The sequence below is a fragment of the Miniopterus schreibersii genome (genome assembly GCF_964146895.1).
Source record: "Miniopterus schreibersii genome assembly, chromosome: 7".
Taxonomy (NCBI): Eukaryota; Metazoa; Chordata; class Mammalia; order Chiroptera; family Miniopteridae; genus Miniopterus; species Miniopterus schreibersii.
The window spans coordinates 76,397,728-76,413,556 of NC_138108.1; the positions used below are offsets into that span (position 1 = coordinate 76,397,728).

At 39.3% G+C, this 15,829-nt stretch overlaps 1 protein-coding gene and 1 pseudogene across 5 annotated transcripts in view; both read left to right on the forward strand.

The window, feature by feature from the left end:
• Positions 1-585: 585 nt before the first annotated feature.
• Positions 586-15,829, forward strand: part of PTPN4 (protein tyrosine phosphatase non-receptor type 4) — a 183,245-nt gene continuing 168,001 nt past the window's right edge. For all 4 annotated transcript variants that reach the window (XM_081141862.1, XM_081141859.1, XM_081141860.1 and 1 more), the window contains exon 1: positions 586-668. The gene's annotated coding sequence lies outside the window, so the exon portion shown is untranslated. The remainder of the gene's footprint in view (positions 669-15,829) is intronic.
• LOC308559430 (kinetochore protein NDC80 homolog pseudogene) lies at positions 6,106-8,986 on the forward strand (annotated as a pseudogene). Its single transcript has one exon. The product of its transcript is annotated as a kinetochore protein NDC80 homolog pseudogene (transcript).

The window sequence follows — 15,829 nt, forward strand, 5'->3', positions numbered from 1 at the left end:
CCTCACCTCTCGCGAGATCGCCTCTTGCCGCTGCCGCCGCCGCTCCGGTCGCCGACTCGCGGCGTCTGCGCAGCCGCCATGTTCGGTTGCTATGCAGTGGCCTGGGAGACGGAGCGCGCTTGAGGGAGGAGGAGGAGACCGAGGAGGAGGAGGAAGAGGAGGAGGAGACCGAGGAGGGGGGCCGGGCCCTCTTGCACTCTCACACACAAACGCCGCCCGAGATTACCCGCCCGCTCCCGCAGCGCTGCGCGCTTCCCCGCTCCTCACGGCCCCCCCACATTGTTCTCCCAGGACTCCTGGGTCCCCAGGGGCTGACTTCGGGGCCTGAGCCGGGAGGGGAGAGACTTGGCTTTGGACGAAGGGTCGGAGGTTGGGGGCCCGACCCCCTCGGGGGCTCCCCTCCCCCACGGCACTTTGGGGGGTGTGGATTATCTCATCCTCGCAGGGCGGTGGGAGCGCGCCGGCCGCCCGCCTCCTCGCGTCTCCCGGCGGCGCCGGCCCGCGCGGCAGCCCCGCAGTATGAGGTGGTGCCGGCCGCTCCCGGCCGTGGGGCGGCCGCTGCGGCGGCGGCTGGGGGGACGCTGAGGGACCCCCGAGCGGCGCGGCGGACGCGCCCGGGCCTCGAGGCTTTTCTTCTCTAGCCGAGAGGACACGGCTGCGATACCAAGGTAAGAAGAGGCTCTCGGGTCTCCGCCGCCCTCTTGGCCCTCCTTGCACGTTGTGCGCCGGGCTGCTACCTGGGGCGAGTGTGGCTCGTGGAAAGCGAGCCAGGTAGGGCAGTGCGGAGGTACAAGGCAGATTTAAAAGGAAGGGGAGGAAAGGATGCTTCCCCCGCCCCCACCTTGCCCCATCCCCCTTTCGGGAACCTCTGCTCTCGGAGCTCCTGCGGGTCAGAGTCGGAACCTCTGTTACGGGTGAGCGGAAGAAGGGACGGAATAGGTGTGCAGATGGAATGTTCCACGGTACCTAAACTCTAGGTAAGGTTTTGGAGTCTTCCTGAGTTTTCCAGTGCTGGTAGAATATCTCTTTTTTTGTTTTTTGTTTTTCAATTGGCTGATGAGCGCTGCCTGCATGCTGCTTGGGCAGACTGTTCCTACAATTGAAGTTTTAAGTCTCTTATGATTCTATCCGTGTATGCCTGTATTTCAGAAACTAGTTGGGGCAAAAAAAGTTGAGATGTAGCTGAATAGACGAACCCAGGTATCTCCCAGGGTTGCCTTAAAATGAAACAGTTTACAGTTGCACAGATACACATTTGCATGTTTCTGAGAAACTCAGACTGGGAGGCTTTCTAGGGTTGCGTTACATAGTGACACCACTGTTGTACAGGGACCATCTGTAGGCTTTTCAAGCCCTTGTTCTAGGAGAACCTGTACGTATACACTATACCAGCAGCTTTTCGAATCAAGAAATTGGAGTAATATTACGTTTATGTGACCAAATCTTGTACCCAGTTGAAACAATACAGTTTAAAACATGTTTATGGCGGAGTGGTGGGGAAACCCGAGAAAGCCAGTGTATCCGACTTGTAAAACACAATTTAAATAGAAAGGAAGACTGTGGCATTTTTTTAATTCTGATTTTTGATCCTTAACGTGCCTGAGAAAAAAATAATTTTTCATTTTTTTAAGCGGGGAGGAGACAGCCTTAAAATAAATGATTTTTCAGAGCCCAAAATGTGCTTAGTGGAAGAGAGGTAGATTTATCAGTTAAATCTTAAATTTGATGAATATAAATTCAGCCTATAGATTAAAAAAAAGACTTTGTAAGCAAATGGTTGTGTACTGTACAGAATTTCTTTACTAACTCATAATAAAAGAGTGCAATCATTTTGTGGACCCCACCATTTTTTGGTTAGAATAAATTTATGTTCCAATTACCACAAAACTGTTTTTATGTCTCTTCATTTTTTTTAATGCCCCTCATATCTTTATTACCATTTTTGCACTGAAACGTGTGCATGGTCCCATGGTCTTTTTTGTGCATGGGAGTATTTGTTTTCTAGCACATCTGTTTTAAACATTTGGAAAGAGATTTTGAAAACACAAGGAGCCACCACAGTTTTGTGGTTTTAAAGTAATATTAATTGAGTAATTTAAAGTTTAAAATAGAAAAATCACAGTTTCCTCAAAGGCCATCATGGGTGAGGATCTGCCTGTGTTCTAACCTGCTTCAGGGTTGCGAGTGTTGACTGGTTTCACACTTAGTGGTTTTTTTCTTGTGTTCTAATTGAATATCTTTTTAAATGTCCCTAGCAACTTTGTTACTTTAAATTTGTGACACCCAATTTCTAATTTAGGCTAGGCATAAAACCAGCATTGATTGGACACACTTGCTAAAAATACTTTCTGGGTCAGATGTACTCAGAATGCAGCCGCAGGAAAATTCATTCGAACAGTTCTGCTGTGACCAGTGTACACTCCATTATTACTGGAGAACTTTAAACTGTAGACTCACAAATTAGATTTTGTAATTTCAGGCATTGAAGCCTAACTTTTTTTTTAATATATAAAATACTTTATGTGGGATAGTAGTAAAACCCTATTTTTTAAAAACATATGAACCCCCATGGATTATTATTGAACCATGATTTGTATATTCAGAATATTTTAGTTTTGTCCACTAAATGTAATTTGAGTTGTAAGGGACAGTGCAATGTGCAGTGTTAATCTATTTTGTATCTGTGAATTCTAAATTCTATAAGGGGCATCAGTGGTCATGTTTTTGAGTGAATTATCTTTAAGGAGCAGATAATTTCAAGGAGACACTTGTTATTGAGAGGGCTTTTGTTTTTCCCCTCTGAAAGTTAATATGGTGAGTTTTAAACAAGAAAACTTTAAAAAATTATGTAGAAATCTTGTTTGGTGGAAGTTTAAAAACGAGTGCTTAAAAGTTCTGCTTTAATTCTTTGTTATTAGGAATGTAAAATTGGTAATCTCACTAGAAATGGTAAGTTATGTGACTTTATGTGGCTAAATATGAATTACTGCTCCTAAATAAAATTTAGTATTGGCAGAAATTCACTGGTTACAAACTGAGTTGAATTTTGTTGTTTTTCTGGGTAATATCATGCATGTTGTGAAGTTTTTTTATGTGCTGTAGTTTAGTTTTGTTAAACTTGTCAGTTCACTCGATTAAGCTGTGAAGCCTTCAGGATTGGTTTAGCATTCTGGAAATCCTTCTTTCCCAGCAAAGTACTGTAGGGGGAAGGTGTTATTTCTTCATTTAATATTCAGTTAGTAGTACAGATGGTGAGAAGTAATACATTGTAGAAATATTGTGGGATCTTCTTTATTGGTGTAGAGTTCCAGCACTTAGGAACAGTGTGATATATTTTCCTTTGCATGGTCATATTTAAAATAGGGTGGAAAACGGGAAACTCATTTCACTCTCTTCCGCTTCATTAGAGGCATTTCCCCCACGTTCGTTCTTCATTTCATTATTCCTAAATAGAAACACTGGAAGGGAGGAGCAAGTATTTGAAGAAATTGGCAGGAACAATGAATATTAGGTACTGTGGATTATCTTGAGGGGAAGGAAGATATTAATTTGGGTGAGGTATTGTGTTTGTATCTTTTAACAAGGAGGTTATATTGAGGAGTAGGAAGAAAAAAGGATCCAGAAGGGAAGTGTTACTGGCTTTTATGTGCCAGACAGTGTAAAGGAGCTTTTCATGTTATCCCACAAATCTTCAAGTACACTTTGTGAGGCAGGTATTAATAATCCCCTGCTTTCCTCCCCTTCTCCCCAAATGAGGGCAAGGAGAAATTAACTTGTCTAGGATCATACTGCTAGTAAGTAGAGTTCAAACTAGATCTGTCTGACTCCAAAGCTTATTCTTTAGCTCATGCTGTCCAGTTAAACTTTCTGCAATGATGGAAATTCAGTAAGTCCCCACTTAAAGTCATAGATAGCTTCTGTGACTTTAAGAAAATGACATATAATAAAACCAATTTTACCATAGGTGAACTGATATAAAAAGAAGAGTTAAGTTCTTAAGACATCTAATCAACAAAACAGCATTAAACCAAATGACTATTCTTTTTCTGCACTGTCAGATGTGGTAGCCATGTGCACCATGGTACCCCAAAAAATGTGACTGTCGTGCCCACGGAACTGAATTTAAAGTTGTATTTAATTTTGACCCTGGCAGCGCAGCTCAGTTGGTTAGAGCATTTTCCTGGTACACCATGGCTGCGGGTTTGATCCTGATCAGGGCACATACAAGAGTCGACCAATGAATGCATAAATAAGTGGAACAACAGTTGATGTTTCTCTCTCTTTCTCCACTCCTCTCTCTCTAAAAAACAATAAAATTTTTAAAAAATAAAATTGTATTTAATTTTAACCAGTTTAAACTTAAATAACCAGATGTTGCTAGTAGCCAGAATATTGGACAGCACAGCTTTAGATCTTGCTGCCTAGAAAATTGGAGTTTTTAATATTGAATCTTCTACTAGCTTGTCTATGACTTTAGGCAAGATATTTAGTTCTTGCATCAATTTAATTCGTTGTGCAAATGAAGAGGTGGTCACTCAGAAGTTACCTTCAGCATCCCTTCTTGCTCTAAACTTCGCTCTGAACTTCTATGATTCTTATTAAGATGTACAGTGGCATTTAATATTCACAAGCATTGTATATGAGAGGCGTTCCTTCTCAATATACTCACCCCTTATATAATGATTTTTGTTTGTTTAGTCAGTTTCTCTTTTTGATCACACCTAAAGGATAATGGATTACCCCCCCCCCCCCCCCCCCCAGTTTGGCAAAATGTTGTGTAAGCAAAGGCAGCACCTTGGAACAAAGCTTGGATCTTTATAGGCCATATTTCAATATGCCACCTTCCCGTTTAAGAATATGTTACAGTTCTCTGTTGCTTATAAAATTAATCCCAAGCTCATCTGTTTGACCTTGAAGGCTTTCCACCAACTTCTATCTTACCCTGTTTCTCATTCTTGCTTAAAAAGAAAACATTCTTGTTTTTTCCTTTGCCCTGGTTTTCTCAGTGTAAACATTCCTGTCTCCAGTCCATGTGCCTTCTCTTTAAGTATTCCTCAAAATTCATCTTTTTCTGGAAGAGTGCTGCTTAGTCCAGTCATAATGACAGGTTTTGAATCCTGGTGATGAACACCCTGGGGTTAATATGTGATTGTTTGGATATATTTAGTTGAGTACATCCTTCTTAAGTTTTTAGGTTACCTACTCTGTCTTTAATGAAAATATAAAAAAATTAAAAATGGGGATTGTTTCTTTTGTATTGCCTCATAAGTTTAGTCCATTGTTTATCAATTCTGCTTTAAAAACTTGCTAATTTAAAAAAGTGATAGCCCGACGGGCGTGGCTGAGCAGTTGAGCATCGACCTGGGATCCAGGAGATCGCGGTTCGATTCCTGGTCAGGGCACATGCCCGGATTGCAGGCTCGATCCCCAGTGGGGGTCATGCAGGAGGCAGCTGATCAGTGACAGCTGTCTCATCACTGATGTCTCTCTCTCCCCCTTCCTCTCTCTGAAATCAATAAAGATATACTAAAAAAAAAAAAAAGATAAATACTGTAACAACATTCATCCTTAATCACCACTCTAATAGATATTTTTGTTTTCTTCCAGGCATTTGTCCATATTTTTAAATATAAAGTTGTATGGTAGAGATATACTTTGAGTTTAACATTTTGGACATATTGTACGGCCGAGGCAGTGTAATAGAGAGGAAAGCCGACACACTTTGCAGTTAGACAGATCTGGGTTAGAATCCGGCCTCAAAAACCTTGGGCAAATTATACAACCTCTGACTGAGCCTACTTCCTTATCTATGACATTAGGGTAACACTTGGCCTTGAATTGTTATGAGGGTTGGGGTATTATATATAAAGCATCTAGCACTATTTTTTAAATAAAAGAGATGGTCAATAAATGGTAGCTGATAAAATTTTCCTCATTTTTCCATTCCTGTTGTCATGAGTATAACTTAAACAGTTGCTTAGGTGTTCACACGATTTATCCATCAGGTGACTGATTTAGTCATTTACCTTTTGTTAAACATTTTGGTAGTTTATAAAGCTTTCAGTGTTATAATCTGCAGTGAATGTTTGTGCTGGTTTTGTTTTTTTCCTTAGTCTGAAACTTTAGGACTGGGAAAGGGGTCCAGTGGCATGAATACTTCAATGCCAACTCTTTCTCTTAAAAAACAGTGGGTGTTCTTGTTTTGGAAAAATGCTAATTTGGTTGTAAAATGGTACCTCATTGTTTTAATTAATGTATTTGAAAAATTTGGTTGCCCTGGGCTGTGTTGCCCAGTTGGTCTGAGCACCATCCTGTCACCAAAAGGTCACGAGTTCCTTTGCCAGTTAGGGCACACACCCGGGTTGCAGTCCCATTTGCAGTCTGGGTGTGTGTAGGAGGCAGCCGTGGATGTTTCATGCTCCTATCGATGTCTCTCTCTCCCCCTTCCAGCCTCGCTAACATCAATAAAAAGTGTATCCTTGGGTGAGGATTGGAAGTAATAATTTGGTTTATTGGTGAATCACATGTGAACACTCATGTGTGTGAATTAGACAAACGTCTGAATGTCTGTTATAGGGATCAGTGGCGTACAGGTAAATAAACATGATTTTTGCCTTTGAGCTCAAATTCTAGGGTGGTAACACTTTCAACAAGCAAGTATAATTAAGAGTGACAAGAGTAATACGATCTGGGAGAAGTGGCAGTAGCATTTGAGCAGTCACTTGGAGGGTGAGTTGGACTTGATCTGGTTAGAGAGAACAGCATGCCCCGAAAGTCAGAAGTATGAAAGGATGCATATTGTGTTTGAAAAAGTGCAAGTTGTCTTGTGTAATATGTCTGTCCAAGTTTATTTTCTTTGGTGCCCAGTCGGGAAAAGGGTTGGGAAAGGCACTGTTTTAGAGGCTCTAAGTATTGGAAAGTTTAGGGTGCCTACTCATCCCTGGCATTCCCACCATGTAATCAAAAATAAAACCAATACCAAATCCTAAAATAAGCGTAAAGGAAGTCAAGTTCCTTTCTTCCCTCCACCTCCCCCCAGTAATTACTACTTCATTGTTGTGTGTGTGTTTGTGTGTGTGTGTGTGAAATATCTTTTTGTGCTCCTGCGTCGCTAGTGCCTTACACGCATGTTTAGTCTTCCTTTTAGAAAATCAGCATTCACATTGGGGAGCAATTATAGGTATTTAAATAAAGGAATGATAAAAGCAGATGTAAGCTTTGAAAGGTAACTGGATTTTTTAGGTAATGATGCAGGGATGTAAGGAAGGTGCAAAGGTAAGGTTAAAAATGGAGCAGCAGTGTATTCGACTACTCTGTGAGTTTCTTACAGAAGATGGTTGTGCATATAATGTATCCATGAAATCTCTACAAGCTCCTTCTGTTAAAGATTTCCTAAAGATCTTCACTTTTCTTTATGGCTTCCTGTGTCCTTCATATGAATTTCCTGACACAAAGTTTGAAGAAGAGGTTCCAAGAATCTTTAAAGGGCTTGGGTATCCTTTTGCATTATCCAAAAGCTCCATGTATACAGTAGGGGTGCCTCATACATGGCCTTACATTGTGGCTGCCTTGGTTTGGCTAATTGACTGCATAAAGTTACATAATGCCATGAAAGAAAGCTCACCTTTATTTGATGATGGCCAGCCTTGGGGAGAAGAAACTGAAGATGAAATTATGTATAGTAAGTTGTTTTTGGACTACACTGTAAAATGCTATGAGAGTTTCATGGCTGGTGCCGATAGCTTTGAGGAGATGAATGCAGAGTTGCCGTCCAAGCTGAAGGATTTATTTAATGTAGATGCTTTCAAGCTGGAATCATTAGCAGCAAAAAACAAAGCACTGAATAAACAGATCGCAAGATTAGAACAAGAAAGAGAAAAAGAACTGAATCATTTAGAGACATTGAAGAAACTGAAAACTTCCTTACAAGCAGATGTTCAAAAGTATGAGGCATAGATGAGCAATTTGGAGTCTCATTCAGCCATTCTTGAGCAGAAATTGAGTGGTCTCAATGAAGATATTTCTAGAATAGAGCTAGAATGTGAAACAATGAAACAGGAGAATACTCGACTACAGAATATTGTTGATAACCAGAAGTACTCAGTTGCAGACATTGAGAGAATAAATTGGGAAAGAAATGAATTGCAGCAGACCATTAATAAATTATCCAAGGACCTAGAGGATGAACAACAACAGTTGTGGAACAAGGAGCTAAAATATGCCAGAGGCAAAGAGGCGATTGAAACACAGTTGGCAGAGTATCACAAGTTGGCTAGAAAACTAAAAGTTATCTCTAAGGATGCTGAGAATTCCAGAGGTTATGACTTTGAAATTAAGTTTAATCCTGAAGCTGGTGCCAATTGCCTTGTCAAATACAGAGCTCAAGTTTATGTACCATTCAAGGAACTCTTGAACCAAACTGAAGAAGAAAGTAATAAAGCTCTAAATAAAAAAATGGGATTAGATAGTACTTTAGAACAATTAAATACAATGATAACGGAAAGCAGGAGAACTGTAAGAACTCTGAAAGAAGAAATTCAAAAGCCAGATGATCTTTACCAACAAAAAGTTAAGGAAGCTGAGGAAGAAGACAACAAATGTGCCAGTGAAGTGGAGTCCTTGGAGAAACACAAGCACATGCTGGAGAGTGCTGTTAATGAGGGCCTCAGTGAAGCAATGAATGAATTAGATTCTATCCAGCAGGAATACCCACTAGTTGTACAGACCACAACTGAAGAAATACGAAAAGTGGGAAATAACTTGTAGTGTCTTTTGGAGATGGTTGCTATACATGTAGGGTCTGTGGAGAAACACCTTGAGGAGCAAATTGCTAAAGCTGATAGAGAGTATGAGGAACATGTGTCTCTTGGAAAATATTAGAGAGATTGGAGAAAAGTATAAGAAGAAAGCTGCTCTAAGTCTTCTGATGAATGGAGACAAAAATATTGATTATCTAAACAAGAACTTCATTAACTGTAAATTTTGAAATGTCCTTTGTAGGTTTGAAAAATCTCTAACATATCCTATACCCAACCCATTCTTACAATGAAGTCTCATGTCCTTATCTTCCCATGCCTGTGAAATATTTTATAGCTTTTATAAATCTAGTTCATTGACTTAAAGTATGTGTAACTTGAAATTATGAAAATTTATTGGTCTGTTGTCTTTAGGTGTGAGGACCAGTTATATTATACACCCAGAGTTAATAAAATGTTATCAGTAAAGTAAAAAAAAAAAAATGCTCAGTGATTGAGCATCGACCTGTGATCCAGGAGATCGCAGTTTGATTCCCTGTCAGGGCCCATGCCCAGGTTGCAGATCTGATCCCCAGCACGGGGGCTTGCAGGAGGCAGTCAATCAATGACTCTCATTGGTGTTTCTGTCTCCCTCTCCCTTCCTCTCTTTGAAATCAATAAAAACATATTTAAAAAAAAATAAACTTAAAAAAAAATGGAGCAGAGAGACCAATTAGGATGCTCTTGCATTGGTGTAGGTGAGAGATGGCAAGAGCTGGAAATGAAGAAATGTAGAAATAAAAATTGGATGTGCAACTAAAACTGAAAACTTATTAGGTAGTTTTACTAGAACTGAGTCCATTTGGGTGTAGAGGAAAAGAGGAAAAGTGATGTTAAGATTTTTTTCTTTGAGCAGCTGGGAAGGGAAGGCCAAATTTTTATTGAGTATATGTAGTATGCCAGGCATTTTGCTAGGCACTAAGGTTGTCAAAAGTTCTTACTGAATTTTTAAAATTAATTAATTTTGAAATAATTTCAAACCTACAGAAAAGCTACAAAAACAGAACAAAGAGTTCCCAAATTCCCTTCAATCAATTAAATTTTTCTTTGAACTATTATTGCAACTTTTAAATAAGACTGCTTTTTTAAAGCACTTTTAGGTTTACAGCAAAGTTGAGAAGATAAGAGATTCCTCATGAATCTGGTTCCCACACATGAACTTCAACCAAATTTTAACATTGTACTACTTATATACTATGTGTACATGCAAGACGAGCCTGCAACATGTTGTGCTTGGCTCAGTGTAGTGGGTTCAATGAGGCCTTCCTTTCCAGGTGCCCAAAGACAGAACCTTAACATCATCTTCTACTCTTTCCCTCTTTCTAATTTGTCTTATTGGATTCTAAAATTTCAAGGAAACTACCTGATTATCTGATTTTTGGTTTCCTATTTTTATCACTGCTTCGAGCCATTTCAGAGGACTACACCATTTCTAATCTCATTAAACTTTTTCTGAACCATTTGGCAACAAGTTGCAGACATAATGCCCATCACTCCTAAATCTAGTGTGTATTTACTGAAACATGGACAGTAAATACAGGAGGCAATCAATGACTCTCATTGGTGTTTCTGTCTCCCTCTCCCTTTCTCTCTTTGAAATCAATAAAAACATATTTTTAAAAAAATAAACTTAAAAAAAAATGGAGCAGAGAGACCAATTAGGAAGTCAGCATGATACAACACTACCAAATCAGGAAGTCAACATGATACAACACTACCTTGAGATCCCCCAGAGGCCATTCAGAATTTTTCAGCTGTCCCAACTTTTTGGTCCAGGATTCACATCAGGATCACACATTGCATTTAATTGTCATGTCTCTTTAGTCTCCTTCAGTCTGAAATAGTTCCTCAAGGTCTCTTATTACCTTGACTTTTAAATTCTGTTAGATGTCCCTTAACTTTGGTCCATCCAGTGGTTGCTCATGGGCATACTGAATGCATTGTTGGCAGGAATACCATAAAAATGATGTTCTATTCTTAGAGTATTACTAGGAGATGTACATTGATATTTAACCTTGAACCCTGGTGATATTTAACCTTGAACACCTTAAGTTCATGTCTGCCGTAAAGTCATTTTTCCTTTCGTAATTGCTAGCTCTTTTGTGGGAAGATCTCCAAGACTGTGCCAATGTTCTGTTCCTCTTCAAACAAACCTCTGTCCACCAGCCCTTGGGTTTACTGATAACTTCTGCCTGAATCAGTCACTACTGTGAAGGTTGCCATTTGCATTTATTAGTTGATTTTCTACTGAAAACAGATGTTTCCCTTTCCTCCCATCCATTCATTTATTTACATCAATATGTACTCATGGATTTCTGTTCCTGTTCAGTGGGTTTTATTAGTTACCATATTTTATTTTATTTTGATGCTCAAATTGTCCTAGATGTGACTGGTGGGAGCCCTTGAAGGTGGCTCGCTGTGTCTTTCTGACGTGCTCCACCCTTCGAGCAGCTCCTTACTTTCGAGCACAAGAGGTTCCAGGCTTATTTGTCCTTTTCCTGTGTCGGCTCTGGAGTCAGGCATTTTCCCCAGGAATCCTGACTTCTTTCAGTGGAGGTGGTAGCTAGAAATGCAGATATGGATGCCTAATGTGCTAATTTCTGCTGGGGTATCATTACGTCTAGGGTGAAGAGGAAGGAAATATATATATGTAGGTATACATCTGAATCTCTTCCTGTATCTGTATATATGTATTTTAAAAATTCACACTAATACATTCAATTCTAACTCAACACTTCAGGGTTCTTTCTAGTCTTGCCCTTTCTGTATTTATAAATCTCTTCTCCAGCAGTGAGAAATTGGCTTCCATTATCCTCAGTATATTTACTTTGTTTGCTCAAACTCCTTGTATGTGCCAGTCTCCCAACCCCAGGCTAGTTGTCCCTTGTCTGCCATCTCTGAGGCCTATGGCATGGGGTCCTCAGTGATGCTTTCAAGTTCATGCTAGGAAGGGAATGGAACTTCTCATTTAATCTGAACAAAAATTTGTTAGAAACATGTTATCTCCAGTTTTAAAGGAGAACAAAGCTGAAATTTAGAAAGGAGTGTGACTTTGGGCATGTTATCATGTAAATAGTAGAGCAAATATTTTGAATTCAGATATGTGTGATGCTGAGGCACCTTTGCTGTTTTTTCCCCCCTCCTATATACTATGTAGCCTCTGACTACCTGAAAATAGTTCAGATTTCAAAATGGCAGGGTTTAGGGTTGTATATAGTTGGTAGTTGAAGCACCTATTACTGCTTATGGAGTCTGTGTCAAGTTAGGAAGAGGGTCACTGACAGAGCCCCCACCACTGTTATTTAAAGGTTAAGGGATCTCAAGAAGTGAGGAAGCCAGTAAAGAAACTAGAATTCTGGTGCCAGAGCTGAGTCTAGTTGTATGGTAGAAGGTGGTGAAGGAAGAGTTACAGGAAGGTGTCAGATGCTGAAAGAGAAGTGCTTGGAATTTAACTATTGGACAGTTACCGATGACCTAAGCGAGTTGGTTTTCAGTTGTGTTAAGCAAGGCTACCTGTATCAGAATCAAATGAGATACTGATTAAAATGATCAATTCCCCAGGTTTCATCACACACCTTATAGATTCTTAAAAGGGTGGGTGAGGAGTGGGGAGGTGGTGGCATAGATCTGCTTAAATGCTGCCACCGTTATTCTGAGGTATACTGATGTTTGAGATTCACTGTCTTAATAGAAGAGTTACAAGAGGGGTGTGATAAGAAACTAAATTGAGGAAACTAGATATACAACGAATATAGACCAGAAAACTCTTGAGAAATTTGGTGATAAGGGAAGAAGGAAGATCTTTTGGGTCATGGAGGAATAGGGGACAGAACCAAGAAAAATATCTTTTTTTTAAAGGCTACATCCACCTTAACATTTTTTGGAATTCAGAGAAAGAAACTATAGTGGCTATTTGAAAGATGAGTAAGTAAAACTAGGTAGTGATACCTGCCATCAAAGAAATGCCCTAAATGAATGGACTTTGATAAGTATCTTGGCTAGCTCCCTGACCCATTTCAAATGATTGCCATCTGATGGTGAGCCTTTGGAGTAATCCAGGGGTCATTGTTAATCTTATTTTATTAATAGTTAAATTTGTATCTTGCCTTTTTGTTAAACAATTGTTAAGAGCTTTCCTTATTTTTAGAAAACCTTGAATTTTTTCTTCATTATTGAATTTATTGGAGTGACATTGGTTAATAAAATGACATAAGTTTCAGGTATATAATTCTATAATACATTATCTATGTATTGTATTGTGTGTTCACCACCCAAATCAAATCTCCTTCTTGAATTTTAAGTATAGTCGTGTACATAGACAAGTCACCAACAATACAATTTAAAAATATATGCAGAACTGGAGGGGACTTCAGAGAGAAAGCATTTAGACAATCCAAAGTCAATTTACTGTATTCTTTAAGCACTAGCTAGGTTCCCAGGTACTGTGCTTGGCAGTCGAGTTACAGAACGAATGAGACATGATCTTTATCCTCAAGATTATACTACTTTCTTTGGAGGAACTTAAAATCTGTTGCACAGCTAGAAATGTATACAGGTAAGCCATAGGTAACTATGTGTTAGTATACAGCTAAAATATGTTCAGATTAAGTCATACACAATTAATACATGTAGTGGAATATATTAACAGAACACTCAGATTTCTCAAGTATTTAAAATATTTCCTTTTAAAAATATATATATATATATATCTTTATTGATTTCAGAGAGAGGAAGGGAGAGGGGGAGAGATAGAAACATCAATGATGAGAGTGTCATTGATTGGCTGCCTCCTGCACGCCCCCTACTGGGGATCAAGCGCTCAACCCCAGCATGTGCTCTGACCGGGAATCGAACCGCGATCTCCTGGATTGTAGGTTGATGCTTAACCACTGAGCCAGGCTCGGCGAGGTGTTCTTTCCTTTTTCAGTTGATAGTATGGGCCTGGCCAAAAAGCGGGAGCCAGGTGTGCGACTCTGCTGATAGCGGGTTCCGAGACCCTGGCCCGGCACCGGGGGTGGGGGAGCATAAATAAAAAAAAATAGAGTCCAGCTGGGCGTGGCTCAGTGGTTGAGCCTGGACCTGGGATCCAGGACATTGGGGTTCGATTCCCGGTCAGGGCACATGCCCAGGTTGTGGGCTGCAGCCGATCAGTGACTCTCTCATCATTGATGTTTCTATCTCTCTCTCTCCCTCTCCTTTCCTCTCTCTGAAATCAATAAAAGTATATTTAAAAAAAAAATAGAAAATTGGTAATATGGCTACTTGGTTCAAATTACAAAGGTATATATTGAGAAGTCTCAATACTATCTTCTCTCTATTGGTAACCAATTTTATTTTTTGTATATTTTACCAATATTTATGCAAATAGAAACAATACAAATATAAGTAAATTATTATTTTCCCCCCTCTACCTTTTATGTAGAAAGCAGTATACTGTATTGTTTTATATAATGTTTTTTTAATTTAAAATATACCTTGGAGATTTTTTGACTTTAGTATTCAGAGAGCTCTTCCTTTTTTCATTCTTGTTTTAATATAGTGACATTAGGCTAATTCTAATTATTTAAACTTTTACTCTACCTCAGTTTTTTAGGCCCTTTCATTTGTGTGGCTCATTTACTTTCACTTCTTTATGAACTACTGCTTTCATATGGCATTTTACATTAATGACCTGCATTACTTTGTTCACCTAACGCCCTTTAATGCCTAGTTGGATAAACCTTTTTGATTTTTGTAGTCAAGAAAAATACTTCCCTATTTCAGTAGCTTAGATGAAAAATGGAAAAAAAAGAGAAAGGGAATGAAACTCATATTTGTTGAACTGTATTGGGCATTTTAAAGTACTGATATCTCACTTAATTCTTCCAGCAACCCTGTGGAGTGGATAGTGTTACTCCCTTTTTATAGATGAAGAAATTGAGGCTCAAAATGCTGAGTTGTCCAGACTTTCACAGCTAGAAATGGCAGATTTAGGTGTTGAAAGTAGGTTAGTTTGAATCCAGAATCTGTATCTTTTCTGCTGCTGTCCTATTTTCTGTCCCCTATTTTTGAATTCCTGAACTCCAGTCTTATAGCTGGAGCTCTCTGCTATCTCCTGTAAGCCTTTCATCAGGAACCGTAAAATTAGATATGTTCCACTGTTGTGTTTTTCCTTATTGTTGGGATACCGCCTGCTTATCTGACCTCTACAAAAAGGCCCTGCGTGCCTGGATCACTATTGCCTGCTACTGTAAGCTGTGGATACCATTTTTGACTTGTTTATCTAGATTGTCTCGCATTGTCACTGTCGACTTTCCCTTTCTCCCCTAATTTTTCCTGTTTCACCACTTCAGCGTCAGTTTAGCAATATGAAGCTTAGGAACAACTTCTGAAATTTGGGGGATGATTTTAAACAAAGCTCATCATGTCTCATCTGGACTTTTACAGTAGTCTCTGAAAGTACATTCCGGCAGTGGTCTTTGCCCCCTTTGTAGTCTTCCTTTACGTTGTAGCCAGAGTGAACTGACTTGCTCATCTGATCATATTATACCCCTGCTCAGAATTTTTTCCTCTCCATCTGCATGTTAAGATAAAATATAAACTCGTTTCAGCCCCTATCTACCTCTCCAAGCCTGGTACGCATAGTGCCTTGCACACAATATGTGCTAATATTGACTGTACTTTGAGTAAGATGAATGAATTTTCCAAGAAGATTAAAATTATTTGGGAAATAGCAGATTTTAAGGTAATGTTGATGCTCTTTTTATCTGTTTCTTTTTGGCTATTTCTTATCTCATGGAAGTAAAATATTTTTTTAAAACTCCAAGGATTCTCATATTGTTTTATTTACATTGGAATTTAAAAAATCTCTATACTTGGTTTATTTTCATTTCAAACTTGTGCCTTTTCCAGTCCAATATATACTGCTACAAGTTGTAGTGGCTTACTACAGAAGCTACTAAGGAAATGGGAATCTTTACTGGGAAGGGTTTTGTGATTTGAAGAAGTTCACCCAGGTGATTCTCATATTGTGGCCCATCTTGCATCTGGCTATT